General features: G+C 36.6%; 1 long non-coding RNA gene across 1 annotated transcript in view; it reads left to right on the top strand.

Moving 5' to 3' along the window:
* The first annotated feature begins 3,729 nt into the window (after positions 1-3,729).
* LOC118905268 overlaps positions 3,730-26,039 on the top strand; it is a 74,794-nt gene continuing 52,484 nt past the window's right edge. Inside the window, exon 1 of the long non-coding RNA XR_005022189.1 lies at positions 3,730-3,927. This is a non-coding gene — a long non-coding RNA (uncharacterized LOC118905268). The remainder of the gene's footprint in view (positions 3,928-26,039) is intronic.

Genomic DNA, 26,039 nt, shown 5'->3' with positions numbered 1-26,039 from the left:
TTTTGCTAACTTTGTGGTTTTTTTGTTCTTCTTTCTCTAATTGCTTTAGGTGTAAGGTTAGGTTGTTTATTTGAGATGTTTCTTGTTTCTTGAGGTAGGATTTTACTGCTATAAACTTCCCACTTAGAACTGCTTTTGCTGTGTCCCATAGGTTTTGGGTCATCCTGTTTTTATTGTCATTTGTTTCTAGGTATTTTTGGATTTCCTGTTTGATTTCTTCAGTGATCTCTTGGTTATTAAGTAGTGTATTGTGTAGCCTCCATGTGTTTGTATTTTTTACAGACTTTTTCCTATAATTGATATCTAGTCTCATAGCGTTGTGGTCAGTAAAGATACTTGATACGATTTCAATTTTCTTAAATTTACCAAGGCTTGATTTGTGACCCAAGATATGATCTATCCTGGAGACTGTTCCATGAGCACTTGAGAAGATTGTGTATTCTGTTGTTTTTGGATGGAATGTCATATAAATATCAGTTAAGTCCATCTTGTTTAATGTATCATTTAAAGCTTGTGCTTCCTTATCTATTTTCATTTTGGATGATGTGTCCATTGGTGAAAGTGGGGTGTTAAAGTCCCCTACTATGATTGTGTTGCTGTCGATTTCCCCTTTTATGGCTGTTAGTATTTGCCTTATGTATTGAGGTGTTCCTATGTTGGGTGCATAAATATTTACAATTGCTATGTCTTCTTCTTGGATTGATCCCTTGATCATTATGTAGTGTCCTTCTTTGTCTCTTGTAATAGTCTTTATTTTAAAGTCTATTTTCCCTGATATGAGAATTGCTACTCCAGCTTTCTTTTGATTTCCATTTGCATGGAATATCTTTTTCCATCCCCTCACTTTCAGTCTGTATGTGTCCCTAGGTCTGAAGCAGGTCTCTTGTTGACAGCATGTATATGGATCTTGTTTTTGTATCTATTCAGCCAGTCTATGTCTTTTGGTGGGAGCATTTAATCCATTTACGTTTAAGATGATTATCAGTATGTATTTCCGTATTACCAATTTCCTAATTGTTTTGGGTTTGTTATTGTAGGTCTTCTCCTTCTGTTTTGTTTCCTGCCTAGAGAAGTTGCTTTAGCATTTGTTGTAAAGCTGGTTTGGTGGTGCTGAATCCTCTTAGCTTTTGCTTGTCTGTAAAGGTTTTCATTTCTCCATCGAATCTGAATGCGATTTTGTTTGGTAGAGTAATCTTGGTTGTAGGTTTTTCCCTTGCATCACTTTCAATATGTACTGCTACACCCTTCTGGTTTGCAGAGTTTCTACTGAAAGATCAGCTTTAACCTTATGGGGATTCCCTGGTATGCTATTTGTTGCTTTTCCCTTGCTGCTTTTAATATTTTTCCTTTGTATTTAGTTTTTGTTAGTTTGATTAATATGTGTCTTGGCATGTTTCTCCTTGGATTTATCCTGTATGGGACTCTCTGCGCTTCGTGGACTTTATTGACTATTTCCTTTCCCATATTAGGGAAGTTTTCAACTAAAATCTCTTCAAATATTTTCTCAGTCCGTTTCTTTTTTTCTTCTTCTGGGACCCCTGTAATTCAAATGTTGGTGTGTTTAATGTTGTCCAAGAGGTCTTTGAGACTGTCCTCAATTCTTTTCATTCTTTTTTCTTTATTCTGCTCTGCGGTAGTTATTTCCACTATTTTATCTTCCAGGTCACTTATCCGTTCTTCTACCTCAGTTATTCTGCTATTGATTCCTTCTAGAGAATTTTTAATTTCATTTATTGTGTAGTTCATCATTGTTTGTTTGCTCTTTACTTCTTCTAGGTCCTTGTTAAACGTTTCTTGTATTTTCTCCATTCTATTTCCAAGATTTTGGATCATCTTTACTATTATTACTCTGAATTCTTTTTCAGGTTGATTGCCTACTTCCTCTTTATTTGGGCTGGTGGTTTTTTACCTTGCTCCTTCATCTGCTGTGTGTTTCTCTGTCTTCTCATTTTGCTTAACTTACTGTGTTTGGGGTCTCCTTTTTGCAGGCTGCAGGTTCGTTGTTCCTGTTGTTTTTGGTGTCTGCCCCCGTGGCTAAGGTTGGTACAGTGGGTTGTGTAGGCTTCCTGGTGGAGGGGAGTGGTTCCTGTGTTCTGGTGGATGAGGCTGGATCTTCTCCCTCTGGGGGGCAGGATTATGTCTAGTGGTGTGTTTTGGGGTGTCTGTGACCTTATTATGATATTAGGTGGCCTCTCTGTTAATGGGTGGGGTTGTGTTCCTCTCTTGCTAGTTGTTTGGCACAGGGGTTCAGTACTGTAGCTTTCTGGTCATTGAGCAGATCTGGGTCTTAGCACTGATATGGAGATCTCTGGGAGAGCTTTTGCTGTTTGATATCATGAGGAGCCAGGAGGACTCTGTTGTACCAATGTCCTGAACTCGGCTCTCCCACCTCAGAGGCACAGGCCTGACACCTGGCTGGAGCACCAAGACCCTGTCAGCCACACAACTCAGAAGAGAAGTGAGAAAAAAAGAAAGAAAGGAAGAAAAAAATGAAATAAAATAGTTATTAAAATAAAAAATAAAAAATAATTATTAAAATTAAAAAAATTAAAAAGTAATAAAGAAAAGGAAAAAAAAAGAAAGAAGAGAGCAACCAAACCCAAAAACAAATCCACCAATGATAACAAGCGCTAAAAACTATACTAAAACAAACAAAAACAAACAAACATAAAAAACGGACAGGCAGAACCCTAGCACAAATGGTAAAAGCAAAACTATGCAGACAAAATCACACAAAGAAGCATTCAGATACACACTCACAAAGAGAGAAAAAGGAAAAAGAAAAATATATCTATATATCTATAAAAAAAAGGAGGAAGAGAGCAACCAAATCAATAAACAAGTTTACTGATGATAATAAACTCTAAATACTAGACTAAGATAAACATAAAACCAGAAACAAATTCGATGCAGAAAGCAAACCCTAAGTCTACAGTTACTCCCAAAGTCCACTGCCTAAATTTTGGGATAATTTGTTGTCTATTCAGGTATTCCACAGATGCAGGTACATTAAGTTGATTGTAGAGGTTTAATCCGCTGTTTCTGAGGCTGCTGGGAGAGATTTCCCTTTCTCTTCTTTGTTTGCACAGCTCCCGGGGTTCAGCCTTGGATGTGGACCCGCCTCTGAGTGTAGGTCGCCTGAGGGCATCTGTTCTTCGCTCACACAGGACGGGGTTAAAGGAGCAGAGGCTTCGGGGGCTCCGGCTCACTCAGGCCGGGGGGAGGGAGGGGTACAGAGGAGGCGGGGCGAGCCTGCGGCGGCAGAGGCCGGCGTGACGTTGCAGCAGCCTGAGGCGCGCCGTGCGTTCTCCCGGGGAAGTTGTCCCCGCATCACGGGACCCTGGCAGTGGCGAGCTGCACAGGCTCCCGGGAGGGGCGGCGCGGAGAGTGACCTGTGCTCGCACACAGGCTTTCTGGAGGCGGCAGCAGCAGCCCCAGCGTCTCATGCCATCTCTGATGTCCGTGCTGATAGCCGCGGCTCGTGCCCATCTCTGGAGCTCTTTTACGTGGTGCTCTGACTCCCCTCCCCTCATGCACCCTGAAACAATTGTCTCTTGCCACTTAGGCAGTTCCAGACTTTTTCTTGGACTCCCTCCTGGCTACCTGTGGCGTGCTAACCCCCTTCAGGCTGTGTTCATGCCGCCAACCCCAGTCCTCTCCCTGCGATCCGACCGAAGCCCGAGCCTCAGCTCCCAGCCCCGCCCACCCCGGCGGCTGAGCAGACAAGCCTCTCGGGCTGGTGAGTGCTGCTCAGCACCGAGCCTCTGTGCGGGAATCTCTCCGCTTTGCCCTCCGCACCCCTGTGGCTGCGCTCTCCTCCGTGACTGTGAAGCTTCCCCCGCCATCCACCCTCCGGTCCCTGCCAGTGAAGGGGCTTCTAGTGTGTGGAAACGTTTCCTCCTTCACAGCTCCCTCCCGGAGGTGCAGGTACCATCCCTATTCTTTTGTCTCTGTTTTTTCTTTTTTCTTTTGCCCTACCCAGGTACGTGGGGAGTTTCTTGCCTTTTGGGAGGTCTGAGGTCTCCTGCCAGCGTTCAGTAGGTGTCCTGTAGGAGTTGTTCCACATGTAGATGTATTTCTGATGTATTTGTGGGGAGGAAGGTGATCTCCATGTTACTCCTCTGCCGTCTTGTTCTGAGAGAGCTATTACTTTCTTTTGTTGGTGTTTGATCCAATTTCTTCTTATAGACAGAATTTAAAGATATTTTCTAAGAAAGGTATTTGTGTTCCTCAAAAATTATAGCATTGATATTTTCTAAATATAAAATTTGGCAAGTTCTGGGTTGCCTAAGAAGCTTCAGTGAGGCTGTTATGTAAGCTAGAATAATGGAGTAAAAAAAAAAAATAAAGAAATCAAAGTGGATTGGGGATTTCTTTGGTAAGGGGAAGAAAGACACTAGTAGAACAAAGGACAATATATTCACTAGAAGGTAAAGAGAGAGTAAGGGAGAGAGAGAGAGAGAGAGAGAAACAGAGAGAGACAGACAAAGAGAGAAACCAGAATTGAGAACTGAGAGATGGGAAGAGACAGCCCTGATTGTACCGGGTCAAGTTGCATCTGAAGACTGATGTCTCCTGGATTTTTTATTTTCTCCGTGGTTGTCCTTAGAATGATCTTAGAAGCTGTCACTGAAGGTTAAGACACATGAGAGAATTTAATCAGAAGATTTTAATATTTTTAAGGGTGGTAAAGCTAGCTGATGAGAATAACATAAAGTAATGCAGGATTTCTTCCAATTAAAAGAATGTCGAAATCCCATGCCATGGCTTTAATATCTTTGTAGAGATGCACAGTTTCAGAATGTCTGGTTCACATTATGGTCTCTGGTGCCTCCTGGGGTTGTGCATGTGCTATGTGTCATGCAGTATTAGAGCTGCAAGAGAGACACATAAATACTTCTAGAGAGCTGAAAAACACAAGACCATCAGATCATTTAAGGAAGTTAATTTCGTGTGTGTGTGTATACACATACATACATCTACATATATATCCAGTATATGCACACACACACATACATATACACTATGTTGTTGTGTATCATGTATATTTAGATATCCACTGTTCACTCTGAGAAGTAGCAGTTTATCTGAAAGGCTTTAGTTTTCTGGGATAAGGTGGAAGAGTTAGGAAATGATAAGATTTAACCCAAAGACATGAACTCTGTGGACTTCTAAGCAGATCCCATGACACATTAGTCATAAAAATAAGTTTAGCTTAGTTTTTAGAGTCCTGACAAAAATGACCCTGGATAATTACAATTCCAGATGTCACACCTGAGACAAAACCTCGGGTTTTCAAGCCACCTTAACCTCACCAACTGAGAAGGCGCTTGCCTCCTAGGGGATAAATGTCTTTAACTCCAAGGAGAACTGAAACTCTAGCTCTGAGAATTAAGCATAGAGGGATGAAGCAACCAAACCTACGGGACTGCAGTTTTTGGTGGTGAAATATTATTTGTGCAGATTTCAGCAGTTTAAGCTTTTAAAAAAACTTATGGAGATATTATCCTGGTAGAGTAACAAATGAGTAACTGAGTAACGAATGCTTAAACTTCTGATTGTTAGTTGAAGTCTTATAATATTATAAAATAAGATTTGACCACATAAAACATCTCAAAGCTTGTATTTATAAGCATGTCTTTATGAGAATTACTGAGGTGCATAGGAAGGTTTCTCTAATCATCTGGGTGTCCTTCAAAAGGAAATTAAATTTATTACATTTGTAATTACAGTTTTAAAATATTGAAGGGAAATATACATAATTACATTGTAAAATCTCTATTGCCAATGATTATTAAAATAGGCTCAATTAATACATAGAATAATAAGATTTATGAATTGAAAAGAAAGATTAAGGAAGAAGTGTTTTGAATTGGTAACTTTAAAAAGGGGAATAATAATATACCAAGGTTCCCAGTGAATAATTGTTTTGGCTCAAAAATCCACCCTCTAGGACATCCAGAAAACTCAGCTTGACAATATAGCTATGCTTAAAGTCAAAACCATCCTTGGACTTTTCAGTTAAAGTGTAAGTTACTCTGAGTTGGTTATCTAAGACTTGGAATAGAACATGCTTTGACTAATACAGCAGATTTGAGGAGACTTTGGAATGCCGGGGAGGAAGAAAGAAAGACTTTGGGAGGTATGTTGGGTTTTTAAGAGTATTTGGGGGAAATAGGATTTTTTAAAAGTCATGCTGTATATTTGAAGAAAATTCCACATCGAGACAGAGCAATATTAGACAACTGTTCTTTGAAGGTTGTAGAGAAAATTTGGAAAATGCCAAAATATGTAAATTATTCAGTCATAATCCCACCACCCAGAAATAACTAGTTAATATACCTGTGTCTTTTCTTCTAGTCTTTTACTATTTCTATGTATGTATACTTGTGTGCTTGTATAAAATATGTAATGATGACAATATATATCAATATATCTAGTCTATCTCTTTCTGTATATTTGATACATCTTATATACACACACACAGTTTTGTATCCTACTCTTTCAGTGAACTTCACATTGTAAAATATTTTAAAATCTATATTTCAAAACTCTTTTTTTTTTTTGGCTTGAGACTACCCTGGTTTTAAAAATAAAGTCTAATTCCTGCTATTCCATATTAAGCAGATAAAGTGATCTAAATTCTCTACAGGCCTTCAAGCCTGATTTCAAACATTTATCTATATCTCATGGAGTTCGACTGCCTGGGCTTTTAGGTTCCAAGACATGTGGACATATGTTAGATGTGATAAGACACAGGTAAGGCACTTTGGTCCTTGATTCAGGTACCACTTCCTCCCCCTTTCCTGCCACTCACAACTAGGGCTGCCAGATAAAATACAAGATGCTCCGTTCAAGTTGAATTTCATATAAACAACAGATAATTTTTTAACAGAAGTATCTCCATGCAATAGTTGACACATACTTATACGAAAATATTATTCATTAGTTTTGTGAAATTTAAGTTTAACTGGGTATACTCTATTTTTATTTGCTCAATCTGACAACCCTACCCACAACCCTGCCAGTTGCATCAAATTGAAGCAGAGATGGGTCTCAGAGTCTTGGTTAACATGTCCCTCTCTGGTCCACTTCCAATTCTCCCTTGTCCCTTATGCATTCTCAATAACAGTAAGAAAGCCCCTGGTCAAAGTAAAAGGCAATGAGATCCTGACCTAGAGTGGTTATAAGAGGAATGGGAAAGAAGAAACAGGTAAGAAGTATTTTGGATATAGAATTGAGAGAGTAAAGATTCAAGGATGACTCAAGATTTTCACTCGAGGCATGTAGGACAATGATTACGCCATTGAGTGTGACAGGAGAATCAGGAGGCAGGGCCATTTTAAAACCAGCATGATCAGCTCTGTGTTCTGTGACCACCTAGAGGGGTGGGATAGGGAGGGTGGGAGGGAGGGAGACGCAAGAGGGAAGAGATATGGGAACATATGTATATGTATAACTGATTTACTTTGTTATAAAGCAGAAACTAACACACCATTGTAAAGCAATTATACTCCAATAAAGATGTTAAAAAACAAACCAAAAAAAAAAAAAAAAAACCAGCATGACATCGAGTTGAAGACGATTGATTATCAGGTAACTTGTTCAACACAGGTCCCACTCCCAAGGTTTTGCCTTATAACAGATTATTGAGGATTTGATTGGAACTGTTTCAGAAAAGAATCCTTTTTTAAACTTTTTAACACTTGGAAGAACACAGACCACAAGAGTTGGTTTGATGTATTCTTCCTGCTTACCCCCCACTCCTGACCAGCCCTTATCCTTTTTCTACATCAACTGAAATAAACAGGGGTTTTAAATAAGGATGTTTCTAGAAAGTATCTGAATTGTGACAACCAGGATTTTTATTTCAAAAATCATTAAAAACACTCCTCAGAGCTCAATGAAGAATGCACCCACTATTAAGATAAAAAAGGAGGTTTTATGAGATTAGGTTCCAGCTGGCCTGTGTGACTGGACTCAGAGATTTACTCAGTAGATTTATGTAACCAGAAGGGCAACTGTCATGACACATGGAAAGAATAATGTTACATATAAGTGTCTACTCCTCACCAGCCCCCCCATCAAAACCTGATGATTAAATAAAATATTGATGCCTAACATAGCTAAAGAGTAGGGAAAGGGAATAAATCATTTATTTATACAACCTTTTTGGAGGGCATTTTAGCAAAATTAATTAAGCATATTAAAAATATGCCCATAACCTAGAAATACCCATTTAAAAATTAAATTAAGAACATAATCAGAACATATACAAAGATGTTTATATAAAGATGTTCATAGCAGCATTGTTTCGAATAAATATTAACCAAAAAAAACGAATGCAGAAGTATCAGCGGTAACATGTTACAAAAGCCTTATTTTAAATTACTTCTAAAAAAGAAAGGACTTCCCTGGTGGTGGAGTGGTTAAGAATCCGCTTGCCAATACAGGGGACATGGGTTTGATCCCTGGTCTGGGAAGATCCCACACACACACACACAAAAACAATAAAAAAAACCTCCTTACTGTCCATTAATAATAGATTAGTTAAATAATAATTATATATTTCCATATAATAGAATTTTATCTGGACTTTACATATTAAATAGTAAATGACTTAGCAAAAGTATCACAATATTAAATTTTTAAAAGTTATAAAATATTAAGCCCACAGTATTTTTGCAATTTTCCTAAAAATAATATCAGCATATTTTCCAAGGCATGGGAGTGGAAGAGATCATTAAAGGAAGGAAAATATTGAAAAGAGGGGCCAGGATACTTCCCCAAGACTACTGAGATCGAAAGGCCGCATTGGGAGAGAAATTGGTGAAAAGTGAGAAAATGTGGTCAGAACAGGTCAATGAAAAATGGCAAAAGGCACTAAATTAAAGAAGGTGTTTTACGAAGAGGATGGTGGCAAAAAGTCTGCACAATTTCAGAAAGAGTAGGAAAAGGATTATGAAACATTTCAAAAAAGATCAAGTAAGAAGAGAAATAGGTAAAATAATTAACAGTGTCTAGGGAAAGGAGATTTTAAATAGAGTAGTAGAGATATAAACTTGATTGAATAATAAACAAGATAAGGGAAATGATAGAGTGTTTGTAAAACCGAAGAACCAAGTGGTATTTAAGTCTCTCTAATACACTGTTGCTTTATAATGGGGAAAACTCCAGAATTTAAGATCTTGAGAAATATTTGTTAAAATGTGAAAGTTAAATTTTAAAAAATACATAAATATTCATAGAAAAACTGGAAGAATATGAAACGAAGTGTTAATAGTGATTATCTGTGCGGCAAGATAAGTGGTTTTTATTTTCTTCCACGTATTTTTATTTTCCAATTTACTACAAATATCACGTATTGCCTTTGAAATTAAAAAAATATGCAATTTAATAAACAACTGAATAAAATTATGGATTAGTATTGCATGCCTTTAAATTTCAACTTTGGTGGTGGAGGGGAAATCCTATTAAAACCATTTGTTTATTGTTTTAAAAAACGGAAAGTGTATTAGCAGGAAAGAACTTCGTTCTTCAAGCCTAGGAGACTACTAAAATTTTTGCATTTGTAGGGTTGATCTAAGTTTGGGTTCATCTAATCTTGTAAAAAAAGTGACCTCTAGTTTTTAAAGCTATATTTTAAAAGGTCTCTAAAATGCTGGAAAAAATTTTTTGGACATAAAAATTGCTCTTTAAATAACACTTGATGTCCTGTGTATAAAGGAACTAGAAATGTAGATTTGGAACTTAGAAGCAAAAATGCTTTGCAAAATAGCTTTTAGGTTCTATTCAGGCCTTTTGAAAAAATAGCTTTAAAAAGTGAAAGTAACCTACAATGAAAGTCACTCTAACTTGTAACTTAATGCAAAGTATCTAAAAGCAAAATTCAACCCTTTTACATGATTGCCATAGACCAAGTAGTTCCCCATGAATCTCCTCAGTCTCAAATCAAATGAAAATGCTCTTAAACCAAACTATAATGACTCTTAAAATAGAAAGTTTCTTGAGTTTATGGGGAACCACAACCTTTCAACCACCCAAAAAGCATTCTACAAGTAGGAATAGGCATCTATTTTGGGTGAAGTATTTTGAGTCCAAATCTTAAGGACAATGCTCAAGTTCTTCCTTGGGGCATTTCTGGGGTGGTGTAGGAAGAACTAACATTGTGTGTGGTCTGCGTTTCTGCAGTAATGACAAATCACTGAAAAGATCTGGAAGGGGAGCAGATAATGCACTCAGATTTCACTTGTGTCGGTGTTCTCCAGGCAATGAAATCTTCAAGGGGTGACACAAACCGAATTACTTGGACTTATTTTGTTAATTTTAGTGGGTATCAGTGTGATATCATCCCCCTGAAGTCTTCTAGGGAGGACCGATTACTCATTTTAAACAACTGTTTGCCCAAGTACATTACTCTTAAACTCACCCTTTACCATTGCCTTGTTTTATGGTTGCACGTGATACTGCCGATTCTTTGTTTCTGAGCCAGTCTTCCTGTTAACAGCAGGGCTTATATTTGAGCTGTTTCTGGAGGAGATGACTTGACACATGGCTTCAATCTCCCTTCTCCGGCAGCTTGTGAAGCCAGCCAGTTGGCAGATTCCAGGTCTATAGCAGAAATATGGGCTGCTATGCTTGCACTGAGCTGGGTTTCTGTTGTTATAGCAAAAATAAGCTTCCCACAACATGTGAAATAGTATAAGAGAAGAAAAGAAGTAAGGTGGGGATGGAAGAGGTGAGGGGTACATGGAGGCATTTATAGATGATGAGTATGGAAAATAATACAGAGCTGATACTGTCAAGTGTATCTGGGCCGCTATTGGGTAAGTATGGGCAGTTATCACCATTTCTGTTTGTGAAGTGTAGTGTCGGTTCAAAATCTGGTGTTGTTGCAATAGTTGATTCTCTCAGGCTTCAATAATTTTTTCCAAGATGGAGATTATAAAAAATACATTTTTCCGTTTCCATGTTTCTTTGTATGGGTGAAGTAAAAATGGAGTCCAAATTTAGTTTCACTGTTAAATATATGATATTAGGCAATTAATTTATCTTCTTGGACTTTAATTTTTCCTATCTGTACAATGAAACTTTGAGGTAGATGATCTCCAAGATCTGTATTTACTCTCAAATTTGAAATTTATCATTCCCAGTATTGGCCTGTTCCACCTAGAACAGAGGTTCCTGTTCTCAATCCTAATAACCTGAAAGGCTGACTTGAAATGTTTGCTCTTATTTTAGGCAGATTCCCCTCTTGTGACTAAGGACCCCTCTCCTCAGGGTTTGAGGCTTAAAAGTCTCTTAGTTCAAGTATGTCTGACATAGATGAGTATAGGCTGGGAACAAAAATGATTTTTCTTACAATTAAAGACCTTGCTTCTTCATAGAACTTTGTAAATATTGAAAGGGAGAATGTTTTGAGATACGATAGTATTTACTTTGAAAACATAACCTCTATAAGTGAGCATGGTGATATTCTACATTATGTTTATTAAGGTAACAAAATAATGTGACAAATTGTTGAAAATCTTAAGTCAAAGCTATTGTTGCCTGGAATCAATAGGGTCAGAATTTGTTAGAGAAATATATTTAGATACTTGGGCATGATTTACTTATTTGTTTAACAAATATTTATTGAGTACCTATTATGTAACAAGCACTTTTCTCAGTGTTTGGAATGTATCAGTGAAAAAACAGACAATGATCTCTGTGCTCATGGAGCTTACATTCTATTTGTTTTATTAGCTGCTAAGGAACATGAGTTATTTAACAGATTTGAAATAATTTTTTTTTTCAGAAGAAAAATTGATAGCTAAAGTGTAACTCATAATTATTCTCCACTTTATTATTTCCAAAAAAATACGACATGCTCTTTCTCCAAACATCTTGATAACTTGCTAAAGTCACGCATGTTCTCAAATAGCCTGTAAATGGGTTGTATTAAATAATAAAAATGACAGTGGTGTTCTCTTTTGGGTTAATTTTAGTGTGTCTCAGTGTCATAAGAAGATTACCTTTGGACAATTGGAGGATAGAGCTACAAATATTTCCCTAACAACACAACATACAATAAAACAGACGCAAAGAAGCAAATAATCATATAAGTAACAAGAAACTTATTTTTTGTGAAGTTATTAATCTGGTAGTAGTTCTCTCTTATCTAGATAAATAATTTAAACACAGTGTTCAATTTGTCAATCCTTTGGATAGCATCAAACTATTAAACACATTTCATGTTATGCCGATTTTATTTGATTAGTTATAATTATGTCATATAAATAGAGATCAATAGCATCTTGGTTGCACAACACTTTTTAAAAATACTTTATTAAAATGATTTTTTCAGCAATAGAATACTGATGATTCATTTCACTAAATGTTATGGATAGATTTTTTTTTCTCCTAAAATTCTGACACACATTTTCATTTATCAATATTTTGCCAAGAGCTAAGCAGCTGTACATATTTGGAAGTAAAAAGCAGAGCAACTTCCTTTAAAAATTTTTTTGGAATTTGGAATTTCCTTAACAATCTCTGTGGTTCATATTGAAAATAAAATTTGATGGCTTCTTTTTAAATGCTCTTTTACTCTGTCAGTACTTGACAACGAACCATTTTTATGAATTCCATCACTCTTTTCTCTAGGGATTATATAAAGACTAGGCATCAGTATTATTCTTGGTACTAATTGCCTGAGAAATTAATTGGCGGGTTGGGTATTTGTTTATGAATTGATGACCCAGAGTTAGCCTCGACATCCAGGATCTAGTATTGATACTTCATGAAATATTGCAGAAATATTTGGAAATTTCCTGGACTATTGTTTCTGCCTCAAAAAGATTTCATCATATGCTGACAAAAAGTATGGCAAAACTATGCCGTGGCAAGGTACCATTGTTCTTACTCTGAAGTGAATTAGAGATGAAGCGGACTTAGTACATTTACAAGAGTACATCTTAAAATTTGGGTCCCATTGTTTTTTTTTTTAAATTGAATTATAGCTGATTTACAAGATTATATTAGTTTCAAGTGTGCAACATTGTGATTCAATATTTTTAAAGATTATATTCTTTTAAAGTTATTTTAAAATATTGGCTACATACATTGTGCTGTACAATATATACTTGTAGCTTGTTTATTTTATACTTAGTAGCTTGTACCTTTTAACACCTTAACCTCATGTTGCCCCTCCCTCCTTCCTTCTTCTCTCTGGTAATCAAGAGTTTGTTCTCTATATCTGGGAATCTGTTTCTGTTTTGTTATATTCATTTGTTTTATTTTTTAGATTCCACATATAAGTGATAACATACAATATTTGTCTTTGTCTGGCTTATTTCACTTAACATAATACCTGTAGGTCCATCCATGTTGCTGCAAATGGAAAAATTTCATTGATTTTTATGGCTGAGTAGTATTCCATTGTGTGTGTGTATGTGTATATATATATCACATCTTTATCCATTCATCTGTTGATGGTCGGTCCAAGAGTTTTAATGTAGTTTTTGCAAGAAAAAAGTAATGTGGGGTACATGGCGGATTATGCCTTTGCTTTCTTTTCTAATACAGTTATGAGGGGTGGTGAACATCCATTCATCTTTTCCCCATTCCTACGAAATTGTGATGTAATCAATAAAGATTCCTTGACTTAGGATTTTTGTCATTAATAATTTTTCTTCCCATGGCAGTCATGGGAGGTCAATCAGGTTTAGTCACATTCTGTATTTTTAACTTGGATCATACAATTGGAATATATGAACAGCCTTACTTTGTCATAGCCTTCCATCGAATATTTGAGCACACGAATCTTGTGAAACTAGAAAGATCAATAAGGATTTGTTTTTTCAGATTTCTGTGATTATTTTTCTTACTTAACTTTTTTTTTTTATAAATTAGGGAACTATTACATAAATTTTTTTTTTCTGATAATCAGCCTATTTTGCATAGTATTCCAACAATTATTATGGCTTTCAGAAAGTAATATAACTAATTGGAGAAATATCCAACTGATCAATCATCTATCAGCTTACTGTTTTTTTTTCTGTTGAGTGCCTAAGTATGTGATTTGATGGATAATCCTACTCCTTTGGCCTTTGGCCATTTTGGTGTTGGATTACAATCTAAAACTTTGCATTTTCCTCCACTGATATTTATCTTGAAACGTCCTCTGTTTCTGGTTACAAAGCTGATGTAATCTTGAGATTATTCATGATTTTTGTAACTCTGTCTAAAGAGTACACATATTTACATAGCTGATGTTAACTTTACATGAGATGTTAAATGCCAGATTAAAATATCTGGATAAGCCATGATATTTGTGTTGTATTTTTGAACCCCGGGCCCAACCTGACGTTGAGTTTAACCATTTCTGGCCAAAGCCAGCTATTGAGGCCCCAGGAAGATAACAGTGGAAGTCAACAAGCTGTATATATAGACAGGCTGGGTCTGCCATGGCAGAGCAGCCTTTGATGGAAAGGGTTGTTTTGTTGTTCTCTGATGAACTTTGTAGGCCCTCTGTAGCCTTCTAATGGTCACTTCCCAGAGTGGGAAGTCTTCTGTAAGAAAAAGACCAAGGGGAGTAGTTGAGTGATCTCAGGACTGGGATGTCACAACGGCAGATTCAGAAGTTGCAAAGTTGATCTCAGAGGAGAAAATCACAAGGAAAAAGAGATTCAGGCAAAGAATAAGGGGAAGAGATGTAGAACAGATCAAGAGGCAGGGAGTGTGGAGGAAAGGACAGGCATTGAGATCAACAGACCAGAGAGTGGAGGTGCTAGGGCTCTGCTACACATAGGGCTTAGGAGAAGCAGTCCTCACCTGAAAAGGAGCCAGGAGCTTGCCTTGAAGTTACTTTTCAAAGCAAATGATTTCAACCTTGAGCTTGCAGCAAAATCACTTGAAAGGCTTCTGAAAACATAGATGACTGACTTCCACCTTCCAACCCCAGCATTCCTAATTCAGAAGGTTCCACTGGGAGGGCTGAGAATTTGCATTTCTAACAAGGTCTTCAGTAAGAATTCTCTTGCTGGTCTGAGAACCACTCACAGAGAGAGCCTGTCTCTGTCGGGGGCTTGGAGACTTCTGTGGAGATTCTGAAGGTACTAAATCCTGCCTGGCAAGTGGTCAGATTTCTCCATGCCTCACTTCTCTCATCAACAAAAGGGAAACAATGTCTAACTTGACTGTCTGGAATAAAGATTAGTGATAACAGATGTCAAGTGCCTGGTTCATATTAGCAATTCAAAATATGGCGGCTGTAGTGGAAAGAGCAATACAGTTACAGGATGCAAATGAAAAGACCCAAAATATGCAACACTGAAATTTTAATCACCTCTGGAATTTCTGAAGTTTCATAAAACAACATCTTGGTAGTCTTCTCTGACTTCTTAGAAGTTTTATATTTTTTTTTGTTTTTTTTTAAATTTTATTTTATATTGGACTATAGTTGATTTACAATGTTGTGTTAGTTTCAGGCGCACAGCAAAGTGATGCAGTTACACATATACATATATCCATTCTTTTCCAGATTCCTTTCCCTTATAGGTTATGACAGAATATTGAGTAGAGTTCCCTGTGTAGGTCCTTGTGGATTATCTATTTTATATATAGTAGTGTGTATATGTTAATCCCAAGCTCCTAATTTCTCTCTCTCCATGACGTTTCCCCTTTGGTAACCATAAGTTTTTTTTGAAGTCTGTGAGTCAGTTTTTGTTTTGTAAAAAGTTCATTTGTATCATTTAAAAAAATTTTTAGATTCCATATATAAGTGATAACATATGATATTTGTCTTTCTCTGTCTGACTTGCTTCATTTAGTATGAAAATCTCTACGTCTAACCATGTTGCTGCAAATGGCATTATTTCATTCTTTCTTATGGCTGAGTAATATTCCATTGTATATATGTACCACATAGAAGTTTTATATTTTTAAAACATTATTTTGTTCAAATGTATCTTGTGTAGACTATTATTTGTTATGATACATAGTTCCCTTAACCGCATAGTTAAGGTATATGCAGTCATTTGAAAGCAGAATCTAAAGAAAAGAAAATGAATGGCTATTTTTCCTGTGAAATGAGCACAGAAAAAGTGTGTTTTCCAGGTAGGGTCAAGGTTAATAGGAAAATATTGGATTTTAATTGCAGATTTTTTTTTTTAATGGACTGATCTTTTATTAAGTCTATCACTTATGGTCTTAATCTTGTGATTGCTACATAAGGTTCTTTGCCAAAATATAAGCACGAAAGGATGATTGCTTTTAATCCAAACACATGTTTTACTTCAAAAAAAAAAAAACCTATTTATAAAGAATGCTTTTTCCTGCTTTCACACCCCTCCAAGCCTCAAACTTCACTTTCAGGCTATGAACTTGTTATCAATAGCTTGGTTCAAAGAGATTCTTTTCATTTTCTGAATGACAACTGAAACAATTTAGAGGTTTTTATCATTAAAGAACATGCACTGTTCAGCAACAGTGCTTACCAAATTGGTCTGTTTTACTTTAAAAGTGCTTTCAAGGCCAGACTTTTTGACTAACATTCTCTGAAATCACAGAGCATAGTTGTATAAAGTTCCAGATGTTTTCAGATTTTGCTCTAATTGGGAAGAGAAAATGGGAACACCTGAAAGACATTGGCCTTGAATGAGAGATTCTCACTATCAGCACAAAACTAAAACTTTAAGTCCTGACACGTTTTGATTTGTTCCTTAGATAAGGAATTTTAATATCCTGGTTTATCGTGGATGTTTTCAGGTTCCAGAGCAGCAAGAGGAGTAAGTTATCTATGTGCATATTCTGTTCATTCTTTCACTTAACAAACATTTATTGAATACCTTCAAAGGTCCAGATGCCGTTCGAGGGTTCAATTTATACATTTTGTGTCTCTAAAGACGCTAACCAAGTTGTAAAATACATTCTTTCGTTTATTTATTCCACAATCATTTATGGACAATTTATCTTATGCCAAGCACTTTTCTAGATTCTGGATCACAAAGACAAATAAGGCATGATGCTTGCTTTCAAAGAGTTTATAGTGTAACAGGGAGAAAAACCTAAGTCATTAATTAATTAAACATATTTAATGAGCATCTGCCATGGGTCAGACAGGGAGCTGAGACAGAGGCCACGGTATATCCAATCAGACAAAAGATTTGCCTTCACGAAACCTATATGTTCTAGGAATGAAGGCAGAGAGTGAGCAAGTAAACAAATCAACACAGAGCCTTCAGTATGTACGGAAACATGGGGTAATGCGATCTAGGGTAATTGAGGGAGGGACCACTTTACACAGAGTGATGAGGGACTCTTCTACGGGTGATATCAAGCAGAGACCTGAGGAATGACAGTGGGAATGCACTGTGTGAGCCAGGAGAAGTGAGAGAGGAACACGGGGGACTTCAGAGTCTTTGAAGAGCGGAAGGATTCCAGTGTTGCTGGAGAATGATGAGGCTTTGGGGTCAGGCGCGATCTGAGCTGAGGCTGGAGAGACAGGAGGAGCCAGATCTTTGGCTGCAAGGAAACAGGTCCTTGCAGGCCATGGGGACTTTAGGTTTGCTTCTTACAGCAACAGGAACATAGTCAAGGACTTAAAGCGGTTGCTGATCCGAAGACATTTTTAAAAGATCACTCTAGAGGCTGCACGGAGTATGGGTTGGAAAAGAGTGGAAGGTGCAGGGTGGAAAGTAAGAGGCGAGTTAGGAGAATATTGTGATCAACAAGACCGGAAATGATGCCATGGGTTGAGCTGAGTGGTGGTAAAGGAGATGAAAAGAAGTGGGTAATTTAAGACAGGTGTCAGAAGTAGAACTGCTGGGGCTTGCTGATGGATAGAATTTGTAAATTGATATGTGCAGGAAAGTGTCATAGGTGTAATGCTAAGTGACCCAGATGAAAGAGGGGTCAATCCTCCTCAAAGTGTATGGAGCACCAGGAAAGACTTGAAAGGGGATGATAATGCTCTAGTTAAGTCTGTAAGATGAGTCTGTGTTCACAGGCAGTTGGAGGAGGTGTAGAGCAGAGGAAGGGTAATTCGGGCAGATGCATAGCATGAGTGAAGGCATAGAAAGGACAGCAGGGTGGTGAGAGCAGACATGCAAGAGCCAGGGCAGGGTCAGACACTGCAGGTCACAATGAGGAGTTTGGATCATCTGGTAGGATACAGGGAGATTCGTTACCTGGAAGAAGAAGACAGCATAATTGTAGAGTGGGGGAAAAGTAGTACATTTTTCTATTAACAGGAAATCTTTTAAACTTATTATTGAGTCATAGCTCAATCAGTTTTGAATACCATTAGTTTAAATATTATATTCCTACATTTTTATAATGTATACATTTTAAATTCTCTAAATTGTGAATGTTCTCTAAGCATATTGTTCTTTACTAATAAATAGCATTTACTCTGGCAAGAAAATCAACTTCATTATTGGTGGCAAGTAATATGATAGAAGGAGCGCATAGATCATTTGTATATAATTAAAATACCTTTCTTTCACACCTTAATCTCAAATTTTATTCTAACAGATCAGATGGTAATTAAACATTAACACTGATTAACTCAGAATTTATTTTATTTTCGCTTCTCCTTGTGCTATGTAGGTGTGATTCTGATCATTGAAATGACTGTGGTAGTCTGGAATCTTCAGATCTTATATCTAATCTCTGACATTCTTAAGGACTTTTTTTTGGTGGGGGGGGGAGTTTTTTCCCCATGTTTAAAAAATATAAAAGATAAATTTAAGTCTGTGTTTGTAGTATGAAAGTTTCTCAATGGAGTATTTTGAGAGCAATAGTAAGTGAAAATGGGATTATAACAGAAGTTGTCTGGAGACTATAATGAGGTAAAAGTGTTTTGTACCACAAGAACTGCAATCATATTCATTTTGGCGTGGCCAGGATGTCAAGCACTTTCAAGGTAATGCATTCCAGATGATTGTCTGTATTTTTTTCATACTTTAAATAGCATGAAGATGGTTGAAACAATTTGCTGTGGCATCAAAGGCATTGTGAATGGGCGTTGCCCTCCCAATTCTGAGGCAGAATTTAGCTTTGGCAAAGACTGGGTATTTTAATGAGCACTAGCTTACATTTTTTTTGGCATTAGGTTTATATAGGGCCATATTTCTCCCCCTTTGGAAAAGGATACAAAAATGTAAAAAATGACTATAATGGTTAACCAAAATGAATGTCCAATGCTGCTAGGTATTTTAAAGAACATCAGGTAGCATTTTGTGAGAGATTTAGCAACCCGTTGCTACCATGTGGGTGTTGTTTAAATGAGAGAAACAATTTTGAAAATGTGAATACCTTTTTTCTCAGGACTTTACTACATGCAGTAAGGTAAAATTCAGGAGAATGTTATAGTTAACAAAAGTTAATGCGAGTAGTCAGCAACTTGACTTGCTGGTATTCTGATCTGTTATATTGGAGCACAAGAAGAGCTATCATTTTAAGTGGTAAATACTTAAGTTTCCCAAAATGATATCCAGGGCAGCCTTGTTGACTCCATAATTCCACCTTGGATATATAGTTAGTTTAAGGACTTTAAGGTCACAAGTTTAGTGTTCAATCCAATAAAGATTTGATAATAAATTTGAGAAAGCAATTGATGTGGACAGACTTTAGGTTTTCTCTAATTTGTCTTTTGAGAAAATGGGAGAATATATTCTTATTTTTTTCAGAGAAGTAAATGTCTCTCAACACATACTATATGGGGATGAGGACAAAATTCTTTCCGAGATTATGGATCTAATTGTACAAAAATCTCCTAATATTTTAAGGAATTTTTATTGCCTTTTTGTGAAGTATCCTATTTCCTCAGTCTTTATATGTTCAGCCCTATTGTATGCTGACATTTGGTGTCACTTTTCAAATTAGTTTAAGCTGTAATTTTAAAACATGGCTTTAATTGTTCATAATAATTTACTTGAGAAATTTTGTGAGGCTAAGTGGCACAGGAGAGAAGTCCTAACATAGTAACTGCAAGTTTTGTATCATGTGGATTGAGGATCTAAATTAGATGACAACAGGGAAAAGAAAAACCTTTATTAGGATGAAAATTATGGGATTTTAGTCCATTCTGATCCTATATAATTTAAAGGATATAAGTATAATTTGAAGCATAAGCATTCACATTTTATCAGAGGTGTAATAAGGTGCATGGTTTAGTATTATTATGGTGCAATGCTTCCCCCAGGTAGGATAAACAAACAAACAAATCAAATAAGCAAATATTTTATTGGGCAACTTCCATGTGAACTCAGTGCTGTTGGAGAAGGAATTAAGATGAAATTTTCTCTCTTGAGAGCTTCTAAGGTACTAGTATCATATCATTGTCTCAATAATTTCTCAATAATTAAGATTTTTTTTCCCTCACCAAGAGCATTTTAACCCACATGCTATTATAAAGATTTCAACTGTGGATGGAGGTGAATGGGATTTTTCAACCTGTATTGAACCCTTGAAAAATTATTAAGAAGAGTAAATAAAATAAAGCCATGTCTTTTTATGACAGAAGTTTTCCCAACAAAGAAAAAAAAAATCACTGACAAGGAAGTTCAGTTTTCTTTAATTTTGTGAATCAGTAAGATGAAAATGCCATCTGAACTAAATCCAAGTTACATGTTGTATTTCCCTGTCATTTCTTCTGTGGACTCTTTATATCTTTTGGCTCATATATATTAGTATTTGCTTTGTCTAAAATGGTAAACATTAATTATTAGCAAATAAAGCATTTCTTATATATATATATTTCTTATATTACATCTTGATATTTATTCTGAAGTACTTACCCCTGATCAAACTATTTCATAATAAAACCTTAGCCAAAGTAGCACAAACAGTTGTGAAGTTTTTGAAAAGTACATTGCAATAAAAAAGATAAGAATTTGTTTTTCTAACAATTCTCAGATATTGCATAGAACATAAACTGTGTATAAATCAGAATAGTGTTTATTTAATTTACTGAAAGTGTAATAAACGCTTGAATGAGTACATATAATACAATTATAATGATAGATCTTTAGACTGATATTGGCTATGTGGCACATTTCCATTGCACTAGTTTGCTCTCATTTGAACCTTGAAAAATCTATTCAGAGCAGGGGTATATTAGCAAGGTGTCAGCCGATATGCCCTTTCACTTCTATTCCTGTGTTTTAGCCTTCCTGCCTCTGCATAAATTAAGGGCAGACTTTACCTTTAGAATTACAACTGGTTTCATAATATACACAATATTTCTGAAACCAATGCTTCTCATACCACCTGACTCTGAGTTGCCTTCCTACATCTACAGGATCTGCTACTGCCTTTCTAGTTAATTTCTCTGAGTTTGCGACCTTATGTACTCAGTGACAGCTGGAAAGTCATTCATGTTTATCTGGATTCTCATTCTTCTGTTCTTGTTTGGTCTGTTTGTTCGTGTCCTGGATGTGACTGAGGAACTCTGTGGACTGATGGTGCCATTTCCACATTGCTTTTACTAAATCATTAACAATAATAATGAATTTCTTCGCTTTTAAGACATTATTGATTTTAAGATATATCTTCAATGTAGAATCTTTATGTTAAATATAGGCACAACTTTATTATGAACCGGCACTAATATGCATTTATTCATTTTCAAAAAGCCACTTTGCTAGTGCCATAGCCTATGTCTTCTTTCACAATCCATGCCAGATTCATTATTTCAGAGGATTTATAAGTTATTTGGAAGGTTATCAAAGTATACTCTTAGCTTAATATATGAAGAATTGATTTGTGACGGACTACTACTTTGAGATATCATATAGTATGTAAGCTCTTCTGCAGCAACCCCTCCCACCATTCAGATTGGAGAAATGAAGTTTCCTTTTGATGGGAGATTCTTCAAGAATTCAAACCTGAAAGATTCTTGACTCCTGAGATTAAAAGCCTACTGTATGATGGATGGAGAAGATTTCAAAGTAATTTTAAAGTGAGAAAATCTGATAGGTTGGTCTGATCCCCTCTGCCTTCTGCCCTGGAATGTGGTCAACCATTCCAGTTTGCCTAGGATTGGGATTTCAGTACTAATATTGGGAAAGTCCTGGGCAAACTGGGACAGTTGGTCATCCTACCTATACCCATGCAGCTTTTTGCCTTTTGGAGTAGGCTGAGGGGTCAGGGAATGGTAAACAAACTGAAGTGAAGAGAATGAGGGTTTCTGTTACCCAAAGTAACAGAAGAAGTAGAGAAGAACAACTGGGGCAGAGAAGAACAATTAGATTTTTCCCATAAATTATTTTTTGGCGGAATTCAGAGTGTGGTTGTGTACCACACCCTATTTTGCCTAGAGTTCCAATATATGAAAGCCTGAGTTCCACCCTACGAGGGCTTGAAGAAAGCAAGAGAAGTAATAGGATGGCCTAATGAAAGGGCGGTCAGTGGAAGAGAAAGCAAGCAAGCACCCTGCTGGCATAGAGATCAGAAATGTTAAAATGTTTCATTCCTACAGGTATAAGTGGTAGAACACAAAATATATGAGTGGGTTGATTAAAATATTGGTCAGGGTTCTCCAGAGAGACAGAACCAATAGAAGATCTCACACACACACACACACACACACACACAGATTTATTTTAAGAAATTGGCTCATGCAATTATGGGGGCTGATAAGTCTAAAATCTGTGCCGCAAGCCAGCAGGCTGGAAGTTCAGGTCAGAGTTGATGTTGCAGTCTTGAGCTCAAAATCTGCAGGCTGGAAACTCAGGTGGGGGATCTACGTTGCAGTCTTTTTTTTTTTTAATTAATTTTTATTGGCGTACAGTTGATTTACAATGTTGTGTTAGTTTCTACTGTACAGCAAAGTGTACCAGTTATTACATATGCATATATCCACTCTTTTTTAGATTATGTTCCCAAATAGGTCATTACAGAGTACTGAGTAGAGTTCCCTGTGCTATACAGTAGGTTCTTATTAGTTATCTGTTTTATATATAGTAGTGTGTCTATGTCAATCCCAATCTCCCAATTTATCCCTCCCTCGTTTTTCCCCATGATAAGCATTAGTTTGTTTTCTGCATCTGTGACTCTATTTCTGTTCTGTAAATAGGTTTGCTTATACTATGTTTTTAGATTCCGCATATAAGCGATATCATATGATATTTGTATTTCTCTCACTTCACTCAGTATGACAATCTCTAGGTCCATCCATGTTGCTGCAAATGGCATTATTTAGTTCTTTTTAATGGCTGAGTAATATTCCATTGTATTTATGTACCATCAATGTTCATTGCAGCAAAATTTACAATAGCCAGGACATGGAAGCAGCCTAAGTGTCCATTGATGGAGGAATTGGTAAAGAAGATGTGGTATATATATATATATGTTGCAATCTTGAGACAAAAATGTTTCTTCTCCAGGAAACCTCAAGTCTTCAACTGAATGGATGAGGCTGACATGTTATTTAGGATCATCTGCTTTGCTCAAAGTCTGATTTAAATAATAATTACATCTTAGAAATACTTTCACAGCAACACCTAGACTGGGGTTTGACTTAGCAACTGGGTACCATAGCTTAACCAACTGACACATAAAATTAATCATCCCAGGGAGCAAATTCAATGACTCAGTGAACGGAAAATTGACCCTTTGAGAGGCTTGAGGTATGGACCCCCAGCTAGGGTCTACCTGATGCAGAGTGCAGCTGGGCTTCTGGAAATTACTCATACCAAGAAGGAGTACAGAGGCAAGATGGACACCCACGCAGTACCCAATGTGCCACCTGGTAGGACCAGTATTAAATATCACCCTCACTGAGAAAATAGACTACAAATGTTCCAGGAGCTGGATCTGCAGTAGACTTGGGAAAGGACACCACAATCACCCATGATCTCCTCACAATGAACGCAAGCTCAGTTTTTTAAGGGGCTCTTCCCCCTCCTTCCCTCTGTTTGAAAACAACCAGTAGGGCCAGGACTGGAGGAAGGAGAGAAAGTTTATGTGGTGCCTGTGATCAGCAAGATGGTTGAGAAAATAACACTGAGCTGGCTTTTCAAACGATTGGATGGAACTGAATTTATCTGAAAGTATCTAGGTGTTATTAATTAGTTAATTTAACATTTTTTGCTGCTGACAAAAATGGGGTCTTGAGAGTAAATTTCAGATACAGAGAATTTTTAAAGAAAAACAGCAAACCTCCATCTTTATACCCCTGGGTTTTGCTGATTTTCAATCATCATAAGTGAAATATTACACTTACATTGAATGCCTATTGCTGGAAGTTAAGCAGTTTATCTTGAAATTCAGCCAGAAGTCTTACCAACCTCTTCTAACTTTGAAAAGTCCTCTGCCAATTAGTAGTTTCCAAACTTGGCTGCATATTAGAATCACCTAGGGGTACTTTAAAAAACCTTCAAATGTTTAGTCTTCTCCACACCCCTCCACAAATCTGATTTAGTTGGTCTGAGGCAGAATCTGCGGCCTTGGTACTTAAGAAAAAAAAGTCCAAGGGATTGTAATATACAGGAAAGCTTAAGACTACTGATAAAAATATGGTGATTTCTATTGCCTTTCATTGCACTGGCTAGTAAGTTGCAGGCATCATGTTTTAGTTCAAGGATGAATTACGTAATTTTTGAAGATCTGTTATTAGGGATCTGAATTTAAAGTAAAATTCAACTGTGTGAGGCACTGCTAATGCAAATAACTCAAAAGTGGTTTAAATCGAGTGAACAGATGACTTTTAACATATGGCTTTAAAAAAAATCATACAAGTGTAGAGAATATCAATTATTTATATGTTGCATCTCCCCTTTAATCCCATTGACAAGTTTCTTTTTATCTCACTTGATAGATACATCCAGATTAGAGAAATGTTGAAATGAGAAAAAATATGAGAGTTAAGGAAGTAGGATGGTAGAAATAATGGTAATTATAATAACTACTTTGTGTATAAAGTATTTGTTATATGCTAAATTCATATAAATTTTTGATATATTCCTCCCAACACACACTGTACATGTGAGAAAACTGAGGTTTAGAGAAGTCAAGCCATTTGCCCAAGGTCACTTAGCTGGTGAGAGGTAGACCTGGTTATCAAACCCAGGAGAGCCTGACACCAAAGTCTATTTCTTATTTACCATACTTTACATCTTCCCATTTTTATGTTGAATAGCAAAATCACACATTACAGTCAAACCCTGAGATGGGGTAAGACTTTTGTTATTGTTCTGAAAAGAAATCTTCCTGTGTCCACAGTGCTATGAAAGCAAGTCTAGAGAAAGGCAGTGAATGAGTTTTGCAAATGAAGTTCCCATTTATTATCCTATAGATTATCTTGTAAGTGGTAAAACTTAATGTTGCTGAAGTCACCAGGTATTTCAAAGCTTTTGAACAGAGTCCACCCTTAATCAAAACTCTGTCTTTTCTTCCTTTCCAGTTTGCATACTTAATTTCTTTTTCTTATCTAATTGCACTAGCAAGAACTTCCAGTATGATGCTGAATAGATGTGGTGAAAGAGGACATCCTTGCCTTCTTCTCAGTCTTAGGGGAAAAGTGTTCAATCTCTCATCAGTATGATTTTAGTTTAGGTTTTACATATATACTCTTTAAAGGGTTAATGACGTTCCTGTATGTATTTAGAGTTTTTTGCAATTTTTTTTAAAGAATCAAAACTGACAGGTTTTCAGAAACAGTTTATGAAAATGATATGTGAACAAGAATATATATTTTGCAGAGTTGTTGGATCATTTAATTTAATCTCCTGTGTACATCACTGTCTTTATTATGAGCTCTGGTAGAATAGCTCTGAGATTTCTCTGGTTAGTCTTTCAGACATTCGTAAGACTGCCTACCTTAAACACCTTCTATGCCAGCATGTGGTGAACTGTTTTGGATCTATCTTCCGTGATAACAGCAGGCAATGCCTGAAGGGCCATTTCATTTACATACGGCATAGTTTATAAAGAAGCTCCTACTTCACGGGTGATTCTGAACATCTGAGCAGACAAAAAGGACTTTCATACTCTTCCTAGGGGAGCAGTACTAAATTAATGCAACATTAAGTCTAATGAAGTTAAAAGGTGAA

The sequence above is a fragment of the Balaenoptera musculus genome, chromosome 12 (assembly GCF_009873245.2).
Source record: "Balaenoptera musculus isolate JJ_BM4_2016_0621 chromosome 12, mBalMus1.pri.v3, whole genome shotgun sequence".
Taxonomy (NCBI): Eukaryota; Metazoa; Chordata; class Mammalia; order Artiodactyla; family Balaenopteridae; genus Balaenoptera; species Balaenoptera musculus.
This window is presented reverse-complemented; position numbering and strand designations above follow the sequence as displayed.